The sequence below is a fragment of the Lygodium microphyllum genome, chromosome 14, assembly GCF_053477565.2.
Source record: "Lygodium microphyllum isolate KBCC chromosome 14, Lygodium_microphyllum_v1.1.10, whole genome shotgun sequence".
Lineage (NCBI taxonomy): Eukaryota > Viridiplantae > Streptophyta > Polypodiopsida > Schizaeales > Lygodiaceae > Lygodium > Lygodium microphyllum.
The window spans coordinates 129498849-129516346 of NC_141148.1; the positions used below are offsets into that span (position 1 = coordinate 129498849).

Below are 17498 nucleotides of genomic sequence, written 5' to 3' on the forward strand. Positions count from 1 at the left end.
CACAATTAGCACTATTTGGAGGAACATGGAATAGGATAGGCAAGCTTTCAGTTTCAATAGTTACAAGGATTTTGCACTTCCCTATAAGTGCTTGTGGGTGTCCACTGTAAGGATTAAGAGTTGCATCAGTTGGTGTGAGCTCTGGTTTGCCTAGTAGGGTCCATGCTTCATAGGTCAAGAGATTAAAATCAGCTCATCCATAAGAGCATCGACACAGTGCTCTCCTTTTGCGGTGAGTTTGACCCTAAGATAAGCAGGCGATACTATATCTTCATCTTCCGGGTCTTGGCTTGTAAATTTAAGCCTTTTGATACATGCGTTTAAGTCCCCGATTGCACAACCAAATGTGGATTCTCCAATGATGTCTTGGATCATCTGTGCATTGTCATTCAAGGTGCATCGATTGTTAGGATTGTCATGTCTCATCCTCGTAGTTGTAGCTTGATGTTGTTCCATTCTGCTTTGACTAGATGCACTCCGAATGCAACCTATACATGTTTTTGTGGTGTGGCATTTTTGCCCTTGTTGTCTAGATTTGCCCATTGAGGTTGAAGGGTCCTTGTTTGTCTTTGTTCATGTATGGGATTTTGGTTTCTATTTTGCAAGTGACAATCCATGCTTGTGTAGAGCCATTACTACACTAGGATCTAATTTGGAGGACATGTCACGGCGCATGTTTTCTCTCTAGCCTACTTGGGGGAGGTGCAGAGGGGGCTCTGTGGGGGTTCGGGGGGTTGGGGATAGCCCCCCGGCCCACAAGGCCATTATGCTAAATATGATGCACGATTTGAAGGACTGTTTGTAGCCAAGTTTTCAACCACTTGCTCTAGCTTTCAACTCGGTGATAGATCTATGATGTGCTTTCAGCTCTATATGGTCTCTAGGTCGGTTTCAGGGTTGAGATGTGTCAAATCTGTATTCTATTCACCTGTTCGATTTTGATAGTTTTTTGTTTGATTCTCAGAGGTCCAATTCTCACGAGTTCAATGATTAGAAGCGGACGTTCGATTCTAGGTTGGTCTGATCGGTCGATCGGTTGGTCAAGTGGTCCAATCATGAGTTGGTCTGATTCTGGTGGTGTGAATTTGGATGTCCGATTGTGGTTGTCCAATTTTTGCGCGTCCGATTTGACAGGTGTCCGATTTTCTTAATCACCAAGAGCCACAGACCGCTTATTGTTTCACGCGTTCCAAACCGAGTACTAATGGCTACCTCTTGCATAGTCGCCGCATTCTCTCTCTCTATGAGTGTAGTGAGCTTGCGTCCATGCTCGATTGAGTTGGCTTCTCTCTTCGCACACTCCGGTAGCTCCACGATCCAAGTGCAAGCTTCAAGCGAGCTCCATCCTCAAGCTCCATTGCCGCGAGCAAGAGAAGAGAAGAGAGAAGAAAATGGAGAGCTTCTCCACCACAATCCTTCACCCTCACACACTCACTTCCTCACACTCACACTCCCTCTCTCAAGCACAAGCTCAAGCAAGCAAGAACAAGAAGAAGAAGCTAAAGAATAGAGCTACTTTTGGCCACACACAAGAATGAGCTTCTTATTCACTTTTCAACTTTATATACAAAACCCTAAATCCCTTTTGGGCAGTCATTCCCTTACCCCCTTTTTTACATGGCCGGCCGTGTCCTAGGCCCTTTTTCCTATTGTCCTCTTATCTTCCTAGCTTCCTTTCCTACCACCCATCTACCTTTACAATTTGCATGGGTGAGAGCCCGACGCTCTTAAAATAAATCATGGTGCGCCTTGCACTCTTTTACAAAAGTATTGACTTGTGCTTTTTCTTGTGCACCTTTCTACTTGATTTAGGACTTTTTTGCACTTCTTGTGTTTCCATATTTTTCTTGGTGTGCCTTCATCTTGCGTTTCACTTTTGCCTTGGCTCCTTGTCTTCCAATTTAGATTTTTTGGATTTTCCATCTTGTTTGTCTGAGGGTTAACAATCGGGCCGAGGGTTGAGTGGTTTGTCCAAATAGGTTTGGGCCGAGTCAGGTGGGCCAAATGCAAAGTTGGTCCAAATGGTGAATTTGGTCGGGACGAATGTGAGCTTGCCCGAGTGGGGTTGGACCGACTCGGGAGGGACGAGGGCTAAATTTTCAAGTGTCTGGGTAAGATGGGCCAAATGGTTGATTCGACCAGGCCAAGTTCTAAGCGTCTGAATGGTGGTGGGCTGAATGGCAAAACACAAGAGGGCCAAGGGGGGTTGATTCTGAAACTTAGCCCCCATAATCGCCATCACTTGGACGGACTAAATGCAGTGTGTTTTTGGCAGATGCTATAACGAATCAATCAAATCACACGATTTAGGTTGCGGCATATCGCACGCACCTCTAGATCAAAGCTATGGATAGATGAGAAAAGTTGCATATACTTGGAATAGCAAATAAACTCCAAAATGCAAATCAACAAAAAAATCAAACCCTCTTGCCTTGTTATGACAACACAAACCCTATGGGTGAGAGCCCATGCACCGATGCTCTTAAAATAAATCATGATGCACCTTGTGCTCTTTTACAAAAGTATTGACTTACACTTTTTCTTGTGCACCTTTCTCCTTGATTTAGGGCTTTTCTGCACTTCTTGTGTTTCCATATTTTTCTTGGCGCACCTTCGTCTTTTGTTTCACTTTTACCTTGACCTTGTCTTCTGCTTTAGATTTTCCACCTTGTTCATCTTTGAGGGTTAACATTTACCAAAGCCAATCCTATATGGCAATTTTACAATGCTCCCAAGCCTTCTCATCAACTTTTTCCCAAATGTGCATTAGGTGGGTTACACACAAGGTAGACGGACAAGTTACATCCTGAAAAATGTGTGTTTGGGGGGTACATGTGTGATTCTCATTTGCTCCACATTTCATGGAGGACAGACACGTTTCTCCTACCTAGATTCATGTTTGAAGATAAGTCATTAAAAGCTAGGGTTGGTTTCAAAAATTCAAATACTCATCTAACAAACATTGAACCTGCACCAATGAGGCTATAAGTGTTTTTTGTAATGACTACACCAAGGACTAATTGGCAATTCCAGTAGGTGCCCCTAGTGTCTAAAGTATTTCATGGACACTTTTTCATTGCCCTAGTTGTTTGGGGCAGTGTGCAACAAGCCTTAATGACCTCTCTCAAATCTCTCTCTCGCACACACACACACAAAAATAGTTGTTCTCTTTTCCTCTCACTAAACACCCCAAGGATGTAAGCTGGCTAATTTAGTTGCTACTATGCAAAAAGAAAATGACTTACAACTATCTTTTCTCCTTTAATCATTCCCCTTCTCACCTACAATTTAGCCCAATGATGAGAGCCAAGGCCCTAGAGGGTGCCTTGTTGTCTAGATGCACAACATTTGAGGCTCTATTCGGGCTGCTATATGGGAAGATCGGACCACTACCATGGCCATGTAGCCAAAAAAAAGAAGTGAAGGTATTTATTAGCTTGTGCATATCTAGAGCATGTGACTGCTAGAGTTTCCACATCTTATATGTCTCTCTTGCTCTCTTACTCCTTCCTCCATAGCTCATCTCTTTCTTGCTTTTGCTTGCTTGTGCTTACACTTGGGCTCCACCTTTTAGATGGAAGTTATGCACATCTCTCAAGTCACATTCCTATGATCCAAGTGCAAATATTGTAAGACTCCAAAATGAGGAGAAGCTATGATTGACATTGGGTATTAGCAAGGCTCCTAGTTTAGGCATTAGAAGGGGTCTGACCTTGAAGACTGGATGGTTATGGGATGGCCTATGTGACCTTGAACAGTGGGTCAAGTGGGAAAGGTTTAGTACATATTGAGTGAAAAGTTGTGTATTTGTGGAATATGCTTGGGAATAATCTCATATGGTGGTTAGTCGTGGAAGAACAACCGGCTATACTTGTTAGTTCGGCACTTAAAGGTGATGTTGTGGATGCATTAATCAAAGGCATGCATGATTAATGGACCATGTTTGTAGATAGTTAAGGAGAAATATATGAGGGGTGAGCTAAGGGGAACCATGTTGGAGGACCATGGAGAACTCAACATCATACCACCTCTAGATAGCCATCACAACCTACTCCCTTTTGGATAGTGGAGGGGATGTCAAATTGGTGAATTGTACCATCAAACTCTATTGTGAAATTTAAGGTTGAGATCTTGATCCAAATCCATGAGTTTTCTTCAAATGAGATACCATAGAGGGTCCATCTGACATGTCCTTGTCTCCACCGGGTTCCTTGGATAGTGGACAATGAAGCCACACCTAATTAGAGGACTTACTTATCTCCCATGGATTTACAATAGGAAATGTTTAATGTTGTAACAACTCTTCACCCAAGTTTCAAGACATTGGTTGCATCAAGTTTGGTACTAATAAGGGCTCGGATCTTTACTAGGGTGGATAATGTCTATTGTGTGCCCCAACTTAGGGTGTGAAGCTTTTATTATTCCATCAACTTTGTTGTTTAGGGACAATAGTCTTTTTCACAACAACCACCATCAAGGTCCTTGATGTTAATGTCAAGATTGTGGGAGAGAAGGAAGGAGACTCAGTTGTAGCTTTCTTGCTTGCACAATGGGGGAATACACACAGAGGTGGAGGCTGAAAACTGTTTTCCTCTTCTTAGTTGTGTAAGCCAAAAGAACTCTCATACAAAAGAAATAGAAGAACCCTATATGGGTCTCAAAACCAAACTCAACTAACTAAGGTGGCATACTAACTGAGCCACGAACTAGAGTAGATAAGGATAGCTATCATGTAGCTATTATTCATGGGCGGTGTACCAACCGCATCTGCAACTAACACGTCGGTGACATAAATGCACAACGGTCACCCTGGCATATCACGAGTGGAGCTCGATATCTCAACACTCCCCCTCGAGCTCAATCCCAATTCCTGCACACCAAGCAGGTCTCTGAACTTGCGCAGCTTCTCTGCGCCCAATGCCTTCGTAAATATGTCAGCTACCTGATCCTCTGTGCTGACATAAACTAGATCAATAAGACCTAGTAAAACCCTCTCCCACACATAGTGATAATGCACCTCAATGTGCTTTGTTCTAGCATGATAGACTGGGTTATTTGCCAAGTGTATACTACTCATGTTGTCACAATAAATGACAACTGGCCCATCTATAGGCTGATGCATATCATAAAGTAGCTTATGCAACCAAGCTACCTCACATGCAGCCATTGCTACACCCCTATACTCAACCTCTGTGCTCGACAAGGCAACTGTAGGCTGTTTCTTGCTGCTCCAAGTAACTGCAGCACTCCCAAAAGAGAACACATATCCACTGGTAGATCGTCTATCAGAAATACTACCAGCCCAATCAGCATCAGTGTATCCATGTAGCTGTAGCTGAACCCCAGTCTCATAAAATAGTCCATACTGCAATGTGGACTTCACATACCTGAGTATGCGTCTAGCCGCATCCAAATGCGGTTTCCTTGGAGCTTGCATAAACTGACTTACCAATCCAACAGCATAGCTCAAATCTGGCCTGGTAATAGTCATATAAATCAAGCTTCCTACTATGTGTCTGTACATAGTAGGGTCTTCCAGAAGCTCACCTGCATCTGCGCTCAGCTTCACATTCTGCTCCAAAGGAACTGAAATAGGCTTACAGCCTGTCATCCCATATTTGGACAGCATGTCCAATCCATACTGCCTCTGCAAGAGCTGTATCCCACTTGGTGATCTAATCACCTCAATGCCCAAGAAATAACGCAGCTCTCCCAAATCCTTCATCTCAAACTTCTGCTTCAATAGCATTTTCACATGAAGGATATCTTCATCACTGTCACCTGTCATAATCAAATCATCAACATAAATGACAAGTAGCATAATACCTTTCTCTGTTTTTCTCACATAAAGTGAGAAATCTGCCTTGGAAATCTGAAAGCCAATAGTGACACGATATTGTCCTATCTTGTCAAACCATGCTCTAGGTGCTTGCTTCAAGCCATACAAAGCTTTCTTCAACCTGCAAACAAACTCAGGATGAACAGCATGCACATAACCTGGTGGCTGCTCCATATAGACCTCTTCTTGCAAATCACCATGCAAGAAGGCATTCTTTACATCCATCTGATGTAAAGACCATCCCTTTGATGCAGCCATAGCAATGACTGCTCTTACGGTTGCCATCCTTGCAACCGGACTGAATGTTTCTTCATAGTCAATGCCATATGTTTGTGCATACCCCTTGACTACTAATCTTGCCTTGTATCTGTTCACAGAACCATCTGCATTGTGCTTCACCTTATAAACCCACTTACAGCCAATTGCATTCTTACCTTTAGGCAAAGGTACCAATTTTCATATAGCATTTGCTTCCAAGGCATCCATTTCTTCATCCATGGCTTTCTCCCATTTTTCTTTTCCCATGGCTTGCTCAAAAGAAGTGGGTTCTGGTTCCTGTATCACTTTGACCATATATGCATAGTGAATGGCTATAAATCCATCATATTTCAGCCTATCCACAGGATACCTAACTCTGTTTGACCTGCGCAAAGTAGGTTCACTCCCAGGTGCTCTCAAAACATCCCTGGTCTTCCTTGCTCCAGGTGTAACAATAGAAGGAATACCCAACTCATCATCAATGCTCTGTTCTGAGCCACTGGATTCACCATCCACATAGGAGTGACCTGCATTCACATCAAACATGGGCTGATCTACCTTCTCTTTTCCTTTTCGTAATACATGCATACCACTATTTGCACTGCCTTGAGAAGATTCTCCTGATCTCAATTTGCCTGTCCATGGCGAAGAATGTGAACCACTGCTAGAGGACGCTCCAGGTCCACTAATATATTGTGACTGCTGTTGAGAATTCTGTGCAGCATTACCATTTTGTGCATCTACATCATCAATCACATTTACTGGTTTATACCAGCTACTCATCTCATCAAAAATAACATCTCTGCTCACTGTAAACTTACGAGTAGAAGGGTTATAGCATCTATACCCTTTTTGCTGCAGAGAGTAACCAATAAAGATGCACTTCTCAGCTTTTGGATCCAACTTGGATCTCAACTCATCGGGCACATGTACATAGGCAATGCAACCAAAAATTTTCAAGTGAGAAATATCTGGTTTCCTACCAGTATACCTCTCCTCTGGAGTCATCCCATGTATTGCTGCAGTGGGAGTCCTGTTCATTATGTAGACTGCTGTAGCAACTGCTTCAGCCCAATAAAAATCTAGCATGTATTTTTCATTGAGCATGGCACGAGATACCTCTCCAATATGCCTGTTTTTCCTTTCTGCAATTCCATTTTATTGTGGGGTATGACTGCATGAATATTGCTGCTTTATGCCATGCTCCTGCAAGAACCTTGTAAACTCATTTGAGAGGTACTCTCCCCCTCCATCTGACCTTAGGCATTTTATTTGTAGACCTGTTTCTTTTTCAACCATAGCTTTAAGAGTTTTGAAATGCCCAAAAACTTCACTTTTCTTTTTCATAAAATACACCCAAACTTTTCTGCTATAGTCATCAATAAAAGTGACAAAATAATGACAGCCTCCAAGAGATGCAGCTTTAGTAGTCCACACATCAGAGTGGATTAATTCCAATGGCTTCTTACTCTCTTGAACATGTCTAGGAAATGGTTTCCTTGCCTGTTTTCCAAACTGACAGGCTTCACATACCTTATGCATTTCTACAACCTTGAATTTAGGCAATCCTGCAATAATGTTTTGGGCCTGCATTGATTTAAGTCGTCGTACATTAACATGACCAATGCGTTTATGCCAGATATCAATATCTGCAACTACACCGGTCCCATGTGCAAACATTGATGCACTCAATTCAGACATGTCTGCATCCAACGTAAACATTCTTCCCTTCTTCTTTCCTTTTGCTATCAAGCGACCTTTATTTTTCATATCCTCAACAAAGCATCCATGAGGATTAAATCTGACCTGCAAGCCCTGCTCAACCATTTGACCAACAGAAACCAGATTCTTGGTGATATTCGGGACATGAAATACATGGGACAGGTATTTCTTTTTCCCATCCTGCATAGACAAAGGAATTTTTCCAATCTGCACAATAGGATGTGCAGTATCATCACCAGTCTCCACAAATCGTGGTTTTTCCATTTTCCTTGCATCCTCCATCCATTCTGCATGACCTGTCATGTGGTTTGATGCACCTGAGTCAACATACCACACATCGTTGCTTTCTTCTACACTTGTCACAGAATTGTTCAAGTGCTGCACCATAAACAAATGCTCATTTCTGTCATCACCCTGTCTACTAGAAGATGCATAATTCCCTTGTTGCAGTTTTCCATTCATGATGTCATTCTGCTTTTTATAGCAGTCTTTAGCCATATGACCCATTTTACCACAGTAGTAGCATTCAACATTACTGTTTACATTTTGGCCTCTTTGCCATCCACCACGACCTCTTTGGCTCCCCCTGCCTCTAGAGTTACCATGTCCTCCTCCATAGGACTGGTTTTCTTGAGTTTGCTGCATATTCTGATTTCTACCATGGCCTCCAAATTGGCCTCCTCTACCTCTGCCTCTACCTCTTCCAGCATTTGAGTAGAAGACAGCTTCTTTTGAAGTTCCTCCTGAAGACGATGCACCACCATTTCTCTGCTCCTCAGAAATTAGAAGAGCAATCAACTCCTCAAAATCAGGAAATCTTTCACGAACTGAAATGGATGTCTGAAACTGTGCATAATCCTTTCCTAGACCATTCAAGGTCACAGAAACTAAATCATCATCTTCCACTGGCGACCCAATGGAAGCAAGTGCATCTGCAATCTTCTTCACCTTCATGTGGTAGTCATTGATGCTCATATTTTCTCTTTGCACATTATGCAACTCTTGCTTGAGCTGCATTTTCCTGGCTTGCGTATTTGTGCTATACATTTTTGACAAAGTATCCCATGCCTCCTTTGGCGTACTTGCATCCTGAATATGCACAATCATAGAGTCTGAAATACTGATAGACAGTCAGTACATAACTTTCCTGGATCTCTCATGCCATGCTTTGAATGCCTGCATTTGTTGTTGATTGGGAACATCAGGAAGAACTGGTTCTTCTTCATTTCCTGCAACAAATTCCCAATATCCTTTTCCCATAAGGAAATTCGTCATTCTAAACTTCCATGCTTGGAAGTTGTTCTTGTCAAGCTTTTCAGTGACAATCTGTGAAAGAGAATCAGACGCCATTACAGAACACTGCAAAAAATTCTGTCACTGCCAAAAACATAGCTTCACCCTCACAAGGGCAAATTTGCAAAACTGGCGAAAGTGGTATTTGACCACACAGTCACTTCCTAGTGACGATTTTGCATAAACAGGAACCAAGGATGATTCTGTAACTCCCAATGTCTCTGCACACAAGCATACGATGCAATTTCTGTGGTAACTTTTCACCGACCTGTAGAACACTGGTCGCACAGCATAAAACAGAGCCTTTTTCTGAGTGCATGCAGAAAACTTCCGCCTCCAAAACAGGCCCCGAAATGGCCTCAAATCAAAAAAATAGGGTCGCCAAGGGCTAAAGCCCTTATCCGTAGCATATACTGCCCTCTTGCTTCACCGCGAAGGGCGTCTCAACCTGAGACAATGCACTCTTGCAATTTCCGGCTGTGCTACCTGCAGAGATCTGCTCCCAAAACAGAAAATGAAAGCAACACTGCTCCTCTTACCAGAACACCGCGAGCTTGGCTTGCTTTCTTGAGCTCCTTACCACGAACAAGGCTCTGATACCATGTCAAGATTGTGGGAGAGAAGGAAGGAGACTCACTTGTAGCTTTCTTGCTTGCACAATGGGGGAATACACACAGAGGTGGAGGCTGAAAACAGTTTTCCTCTTCTTAGTTGTGTAAGCCAAAAGAACTCTCATACAAAAGAAATAGAAGAACCCTATATGGGTCTCAAAACCAAACTCAACTAACTAAGGTGGCATACTAACTGAGCCACGAACTAGAGTAGATAAGGATAGCTATCATGTAGCTATTATTCATGGGCGGTGTACCAACCGCATCTGCAACTAACACGTCGGTGACATAAATGCACAACGGTCACCCTGGCATATCACGAGTGGAGCTCGATATCTCAACAGTTAAGACCTTCCTAAAGACTGCTCATGGTGAGGTACAACCTAATGGTCTATATCTAATAGCACTATGTCTTAGCTTATAGTTGAGGGTTTTGATTTTCATCATTTCCATGCCTTGGCTAATCCCAAGAATCCTTTGAAAGATTAGCACATTTGGCATTTCAACTTGGGCCACCTTGGTTATGAATCTCTTTATGAGTTATCATGAAGACACATGATTGAGGGCCTTCCATGCCTCAAATTGTTCAAGAATGCTTATCCAACATGTCAGGTAAAAGAGCAAAAGAGGCCACTTTGGTTGATTCATGTCGACCTTAGGGCCAAATAATCCACTATAGCCATAAATGGGGCACAATATTTTTTCCTATTAGTGGATGATTTCTCAACATGCATGTGGGTATACTTTCTTTTTTTTAAATAATCTCTAGGCATGGGTGCATCTGGTTCAAAATTAGATTGGTGTCACTATAAGGACCTTGAGTAACAATGGTGGAGAGTTCATTTCCCATGAATTTCCTAAGTTTTTATAGGATTTGGGCATCTAGTGCCAACTCCCATAGAATGGAGTGGTGGAGTGTAGGAAGTAGATCGTGATGAACATGCAATGCTTGCTATTATTCACAATGGAGCTCCCCAAGCACCTTTATTCAAAAGTTGTTAACACTTTGGTGTGCATTCTAAATAGGTGCAAGGCATTTTGTAAGACTCGATCCTCTATTCTCGACCTTTGTGTCTTTGGGATGACTTGATTTGAGGAGCTCACTTAGCATCATCATTGCTTTTTAATCTTGCCTAGCTCCCCATAGTTTTGGTCTCACACTAGTGACCTAATTCCCCTAAGTTCTCTATTTCGACAAGTTACCCAATATCTATACAATAGTCAACAACTATCCCCTTCATCTTCAACTTTGAAATTACTATTATATGGACTTGATCAGCTATTCTAAAATCTATATCTTTCTCCCAAGCAAGTCGCCCTAGTCTTGCTACCAAATCATTTGAATTGTAAGTGAGCTAGTGTCATCATCAATCTAGCCAAATCTACATTTTCACTTCCTGGGCTAACTTCACTATTATCACCCTCACTCAAACATCATCAGACTTATTGAAACTACTGCTATTGCATTTTAGGACCTGTTCATAGTAGGACACACTCTTAGAGCAATCATAAGTGCGTTTGACTCCTTTTTTAGCTCACCTCATCCCAGCCCCACAAGAGATGAATGTTTGAGACATGTAGCACATAGCTTGACATTCATTCATTCATCACTTTAAGTTATCTTCATCTTGAGTTCCACCATTCTTCACTATGTTTATCGTACACTCTAAGTTCTTTATTTTTGTTAAAGCATTTCTTTACAATTTTACATCCTCCATTGTAGTGCAAATGGTGGAATGAGTGATCTCACGCTCCTCATCCTCACGTGGCCTTCAATGACTTCTTACTCGAAGAGCTCCAACTCCTACAAGTAAGAAGAGATGAGAAGATGAGAAGATGATTATGAGAGAAGCTCTCCCTCTCACATACTCTCACTCTCTCACAAGCTATGTTGGATGGAGGAGAAGAGAAGAATGCAATATATAACATAGTCACCTAATTAGTACACACAAGAAAAAGCTTTGTAGATAGGGTTTCTCCTTTAGTCTTCACCTCTTCCATTGGAATTTTGGCTTATCCACTTTTCCTTCTAGCCATTTTAGCTAATCATACATGCCCTAAACATTCTAGACCTATGTGACTTGCCCATGGGACTCATATTCACTAAATAAATGACACTTTTAGCTAATCATACATGACCTAATACATTCTAGACCTATGCAACTTGCCCGTGGGACTCATTCACTAAATAAATGACACCTTTGATGCCTTATTTAGCTTTTCACTTCATTTAAATTCATGTCACTATCAGTTGGCCACTAAGCATCTATATGCTAATACATGTACATGCCAATCAAGTTACCAAATTCCATAAATCCTATTCCTTCAACAGTTTCTCCACATTCTCACAAACTCCTACCTCTCACCTAGGATGTTGCCTATCCACTCTTAAATGTAGGAATATAAATAAATGGTACTGCGCACTCTAGATCAATAAATAACAAATCAATCTACAAGTTATTGTGACAGTGAGCCAAACTATGGTTAAAGAGGTGGAAAAGTATCTAGGTAATCCCACCATAGTTAATGGTAGATTGAGATATCTAATGGATTCTTTTATGGAGCTACATGATATAAATTTTCCTGCATAAAATAGACTCGTGCTTTATTTATTATTCTTAGCTTATTTCAATTTTAACTACATCCTTATCATCATTATCATTAATTGTGTACTTAATTTTGCTATAATAGATCGTTTGCCACTGTATGTTGATGTTATAATATAGTTCTTGATTCTATTTGTTTCAACAATGGTTTTCATCATCAATGGAGCACCTAACACTACTGAACGGCCTCACAAACATCCAATAGAGGATCTACATAGCCTATGGTTGATGAGATCTTCCAAAAAGGTCGACTACTTCAAGTAGCATGAAGAAATAACCTAGTTCAATTCTTCGGAGGGGAATGGGCAACTTATTTACTAAATTTTGCATGAATTACACAAATACAATTAGTTTAGAAGGAAAATTGGGGGCTTGCCTAATTGTTCCAAAAGGTAAGTATATTAGGAAAGCATGACCGATAGTCGGTGCTAGCTTGTCATGTAGGCAACACTATGTGACCTAAGGATATAAGCTTTTCAATCTTGTATGGGTGATCTATAGGAGCTCTAACACTCATGCAACTTGTGGGATTTGTCCTTTGTGTAATGAGGCATCCATGGTTCATTTACAATGATTGTGCTCTATCATCAAAGATTGTTGTTGCTCTTATTCATTGAGCATCAAGGGTGGATATTATAAATGTGTGCACAATATAATGCTAAATATTTGACTTTAGATAACCATAAAATGCCATTGAGAAGAGTATACACCCAAAAGACCAACCTAGATAATTATATCACGACCCTACAAGGGCCCCTAATAATCCAACCCAACTTCTTAAGTCTCACCTCAATGGCCTATATTAAGACATCTTAGCATACTCACACACTTAAAACACCTTATGTTAGTTCTACCTAGTGCCCAACATTTTGAGGCTCATCTTGTGAGCTTACACTCATGTCATCTTCTTAGTTGCTATTTTCCTTCATCTACATTTCTTTCAAGAATAGCAATGTCTTATAAGCAGCTTTGTCGTGTGGTGTTGAGCCTCATCTCTCTCTCTCATTCGTGACCAAGCTACCTAGATGTACATGTCCCATGCTATGTGGGCTACCTATTTGACAAATCACAATGTCATCACACACACTTTAGATAGAGACAAGCAAAGCACAATAATGCCAAGGGGGAGAAAATATATGCTTCACAAAGAGAGAGAGAGAGAGAGAGAGAGAGAGAGAGCATTGGACTTGGTAGATGTCCGATATACTATGTTCACGGGGACATATCGTCATCACTACTTATTGAGAGAAGATTTTAACTCGCTTAGCCAAGTTATTGACATAGTGAAAAAAAGGTATTGTAATTTCCTCTTGGAGCTACAAAGGCATCAAGAGGAGCTACTACACATTAAGACCCAACAATCCAAGCCATAGTCACCAATCTCTAAGCCCACTACCCATGCTCCTCCCACATTATTGAATTCATAGTTGGCATCCACAATATAGACTTTGACTATCAAGCCTACCAAGAGACCTGAACTACACAAATGTAGGCCACAGTACTTGCATAAAGCATAAATTGCTCAAATCAAGGAACAACATTTAGTTGCAAAGAGGAGAATACATGGCCTACCAACGCAAAGCAAAAATGATAACCCACGTCGCCCCTTGCAAGCCCCATGTATGATTATCAACCAAGTGTTGTTATTGGTACATTATCCATTACTCAATATTAAATTGTACTCCTATAACATGCTAGATAGCGACTAGACATTGGATACATTTGGCTAGGTTTAGTCTCCTCACATTTTTCACATAACTCAACATACAAGCATGTATATTGGTTTATCACACAAATATGGCATGAAACCTTACCATTTGTCTCATGGAGCTACAAAGGCATCAAGAGCAACACATGCAAGCCACAGATCCAAGCCACAATCACCAACTGAGATGCACCAACACATGCATCAATATGGCACTGTTGGGCCTTGGCTATTGATGATTAAAAATAATCTACTTCACACTTGTGAGCTTCCATGAACGCCCTTTTTAGCTAGGCATATCTGGAGGACTTTTCTGCTCACATGATCACACCTATAACATTAAAAAATGTAAACAGAAAATGAGCTCAAGGTTGAGGGGACTACAAGCCTGCACAGATATTGGCCAATTGTTCAAAATAGATTGCCTGACAGCAGCTCCTTAACAACAAATATAGTTCCAATGATGCCACCCTTCATTTTCGTAAATGATCCAAAGCTTGAAAACATGTGCACCTCGTTCATTTTGCAACAAGAAATGTAAGGCACAGTAACATTGTTGATTTCCAAAGCAGATTGTATCTTATACAAGACTCTACACATTACTTGAAATCAGGTTTCATTATCAGTAACATAGAAACTACACAAATTTTGCAACATCACGGCATTCCCTTATAGATTTGCATTACTAAAATCTACAGAGATGGATGGTGAAATGGAGACTGCAAAACCTCCACTAAGCGCCTTGATTGACCAATTGACCTACAACTCAAAATCATCATCTTTCAGTGCTAATTCAACAGCTGCTTCTTCCTCTTCCTCATCCAACACAAAGTAAGGGTTATGTGGAACAGGTCGGAACTTGTAGCCTGTAAATAGGTAGAAAGCTAAAGTGGCCAATTCTCGAGCCAACTCACTAACCCATGTGTAGTGGTATGAAGTAACTGTCTCCAATGCAAAAGCCACAATGCGTGTGAAGTAGATGTAGCTCACCACCACAATGTAGTATTGTCGGAACAATGTCAGCTTCACCAGATTTCGTGCTGCCTTACCATCCGTACGGGCAGCCTCACGAAGGTGCTTGATAGACCAAACAATGGGAAAAAGTACAGCACAGCAGCAAATCACATCAACTAGTAGAAATAACTGCCTCCAGGTGATCCAATTCTTGTCAGAGAAGCCAGTTTCTCCGACAACTACATTGGCTATGTTAGCTAAGACCTGCAAGGGGATTACAATCATAAGGACCTTCTTTTCCTTTCCTTGCAGATAGGGCTTCAAAAATGACCACCCTGTGCCAATCAGAACTATCACAGTAAAGAGCATGACCCCTTTCAAAAAGCTGAAGGCATAGAAAGCAACATCCCAACCATGGGCAGTCCCAGTCTTTTTTATGTAATACTTGTCCTCTGCATCTGAGAACATATAAAAAGCTTTCAATACCACCAGCACGCCCATGAGAATATGGATTCTGTGTGCTGTCATCTTCTGTTTTATGCAGACATATGTCCAGACAACTGCAAGGCCAATATAGATCCAGAAAAAGCAAAAGTAGAGCACTGGCAGCTGAGTCTCCCCCTCAGACAGATAGTCCTTCACATCACCTTCCAAGTTGTACATAGAAGTTCTCACATTCATGGAAACACTAACTTTCGACACACAGTTTGCAAACACTAGGGTGTACCTACCAGCTCCAGGAGCAGGATATTTACCGTTGAAGTAGGTTGAACCTGACCTGAATTCCTGAAATGAGAATAACTTTTGAATTGCACGGCTTTGCAGCACACACTGAATATATTTCTGCTTCATCTCATGACTAACTTGTATCCAGTCGTCATCAGTTGCAAGAAAGAACCCCATGAATTCATAAAAAGTTTCAGGAATTGGCTCATCTTGTGGAGTGGTCCAATGTACATCTGATACATTAATCTCTAGGTACCCATTCCTTGTGTATCCAAACTGTTCCAACATGATCAACTGTCGAGTGTCATCCTTGATAGACAGGTGGTCAATCCCGGCCCTGACGGATAGATTGCATTGTGAAAGAGCTAAGATAATGGGCAACAAGAATAACAAACACCTTGCCCTGTTGGCTGCCATGGGATCTGAAAGAACTGTATTTCTGCTAATGAGCAGTGGTTTGTGGAGTGAGAGCTCAGGAATGAATCATGGTCCAAATCGCCAACACTCTAAAGCAGAATTCACTCAGATCCTGTGAATATCCAAAGGCCAAACGTGAGGCGAAACCACAGCTTGTCATGCCATAGAAAACACAAGTACCACAAACTTTATTATAAATCAACAAGGCTTGGTAGTCTGGTTAGATTAATAAACTACTGGCTGCCAGATTTTCACGGTGCATATTAGAACATACGAAGTTACAAGCACAACCGGTGCAGCAAAGCACACCACACTCTCCCTAGATTAGAATGGAAGACTATGCAAGCATAAGAAAGCATAATTACGTATCTAGATGTTAGAATGGAATTCCTTGAATTGCAAATGCATTTGGCCAGATCTTTGTTGCCAGCAGCAATTCTCCCTTGTGGTGAACAGATTCTCGCATGAACTTGGCCTCTGATTAACAAATCACCCCAAGTACAACTAAAAATGGGCCAGATTAATCCTAACTCCTCCCAGTTCAACTAAAATGGGCTAGCTCCTCCCATTTCAACGAATCAACGCTCGCTTCTCCCATTCAACGAAAATGGGCCAAACTAGCCCTAAGAGCTGACAGATCTCACAGATCTGATGTCATAGCAGACGGGAAAACACTGTCGGCACGCATTTCCGAACTTTCTCTATTCAGCCAAAACTGCCGTGTACCCTGCAGTCTCGTCCCATGGGACCTTGCCGCACATCAAACCGAAAACGACAGAAGGGAGAAAAGGGAGGGACAAACCTGATGTGAGGGTGAAGCCGCACCAAAAACGGGACGACGCGAGGAGCACGAGAAGCGCACGCAATCGCGGTCTCCTGCTTCTTCTCCCTCCGCCTCTCTCTTCTGTGCTTACTCTCTGCTTATTCTTCCTGCACGTTAAGAACCTTCGTTCAGACCCAAGAGAGTACGAGAACGTTTTTAATTTGTCCTTCCTGTAGTTTGCCGAGCCTAATTTATTGCATTTCCACTTCCCTTTTCGTGACTTAGTCACTTGTTTTGCCCTCGAGCACAAGAAGTTTTAGACAATTTCCCATTGTAATGTAATTCCTACATTGTGAATTACGATAACACCATGATCTTCTCCAAAGGGAGGCATTGTATATACCTAGCTCGCTACAGTTGGGGTGAACGGAGGGCCTTTGCCCCACCTAAGCCCCCCCCCCCCCCCCTAAAGGCTAGTAGCCCCTAACCCTCGACTGCACCTAGCTAGATATGTGGTGCCTCTTGAGCAAAAGCTCATGATGTTGAACCTATAGGGAAAAACAATGGGAAAAAAAAACCATTTTCATACATGCAAAAATGTCAA

General features: G+C 41.8%; 1 pseudogene across 1 annotated transcript; it reads right to left on the reverse strand.

Moving 5' to 3' along the window:
- Positions 1-14512: 14512 nt before the first annotated feature.
- Positions 14513-17173, reverse strand: LOC148026104 (protein CANDIDATE G PROTEIN-COUPLED RECEPTOR 7 pseudogene; annotated as a pseudogene). Its single transcript, XR_015693188.1, has 2 exons — positions 16934-17173; positions 14513-16243 (listed from the first exon to the last, which is right to left on the reverse strand). The product of XR_015693188.1 is annotated as a protein CANDIDATE G PROTEIN-COUPLED RECEPTOR 7 pseudogene (transcript).
- Positions 17174-17498: the final 325 nt, after the last annotated feature.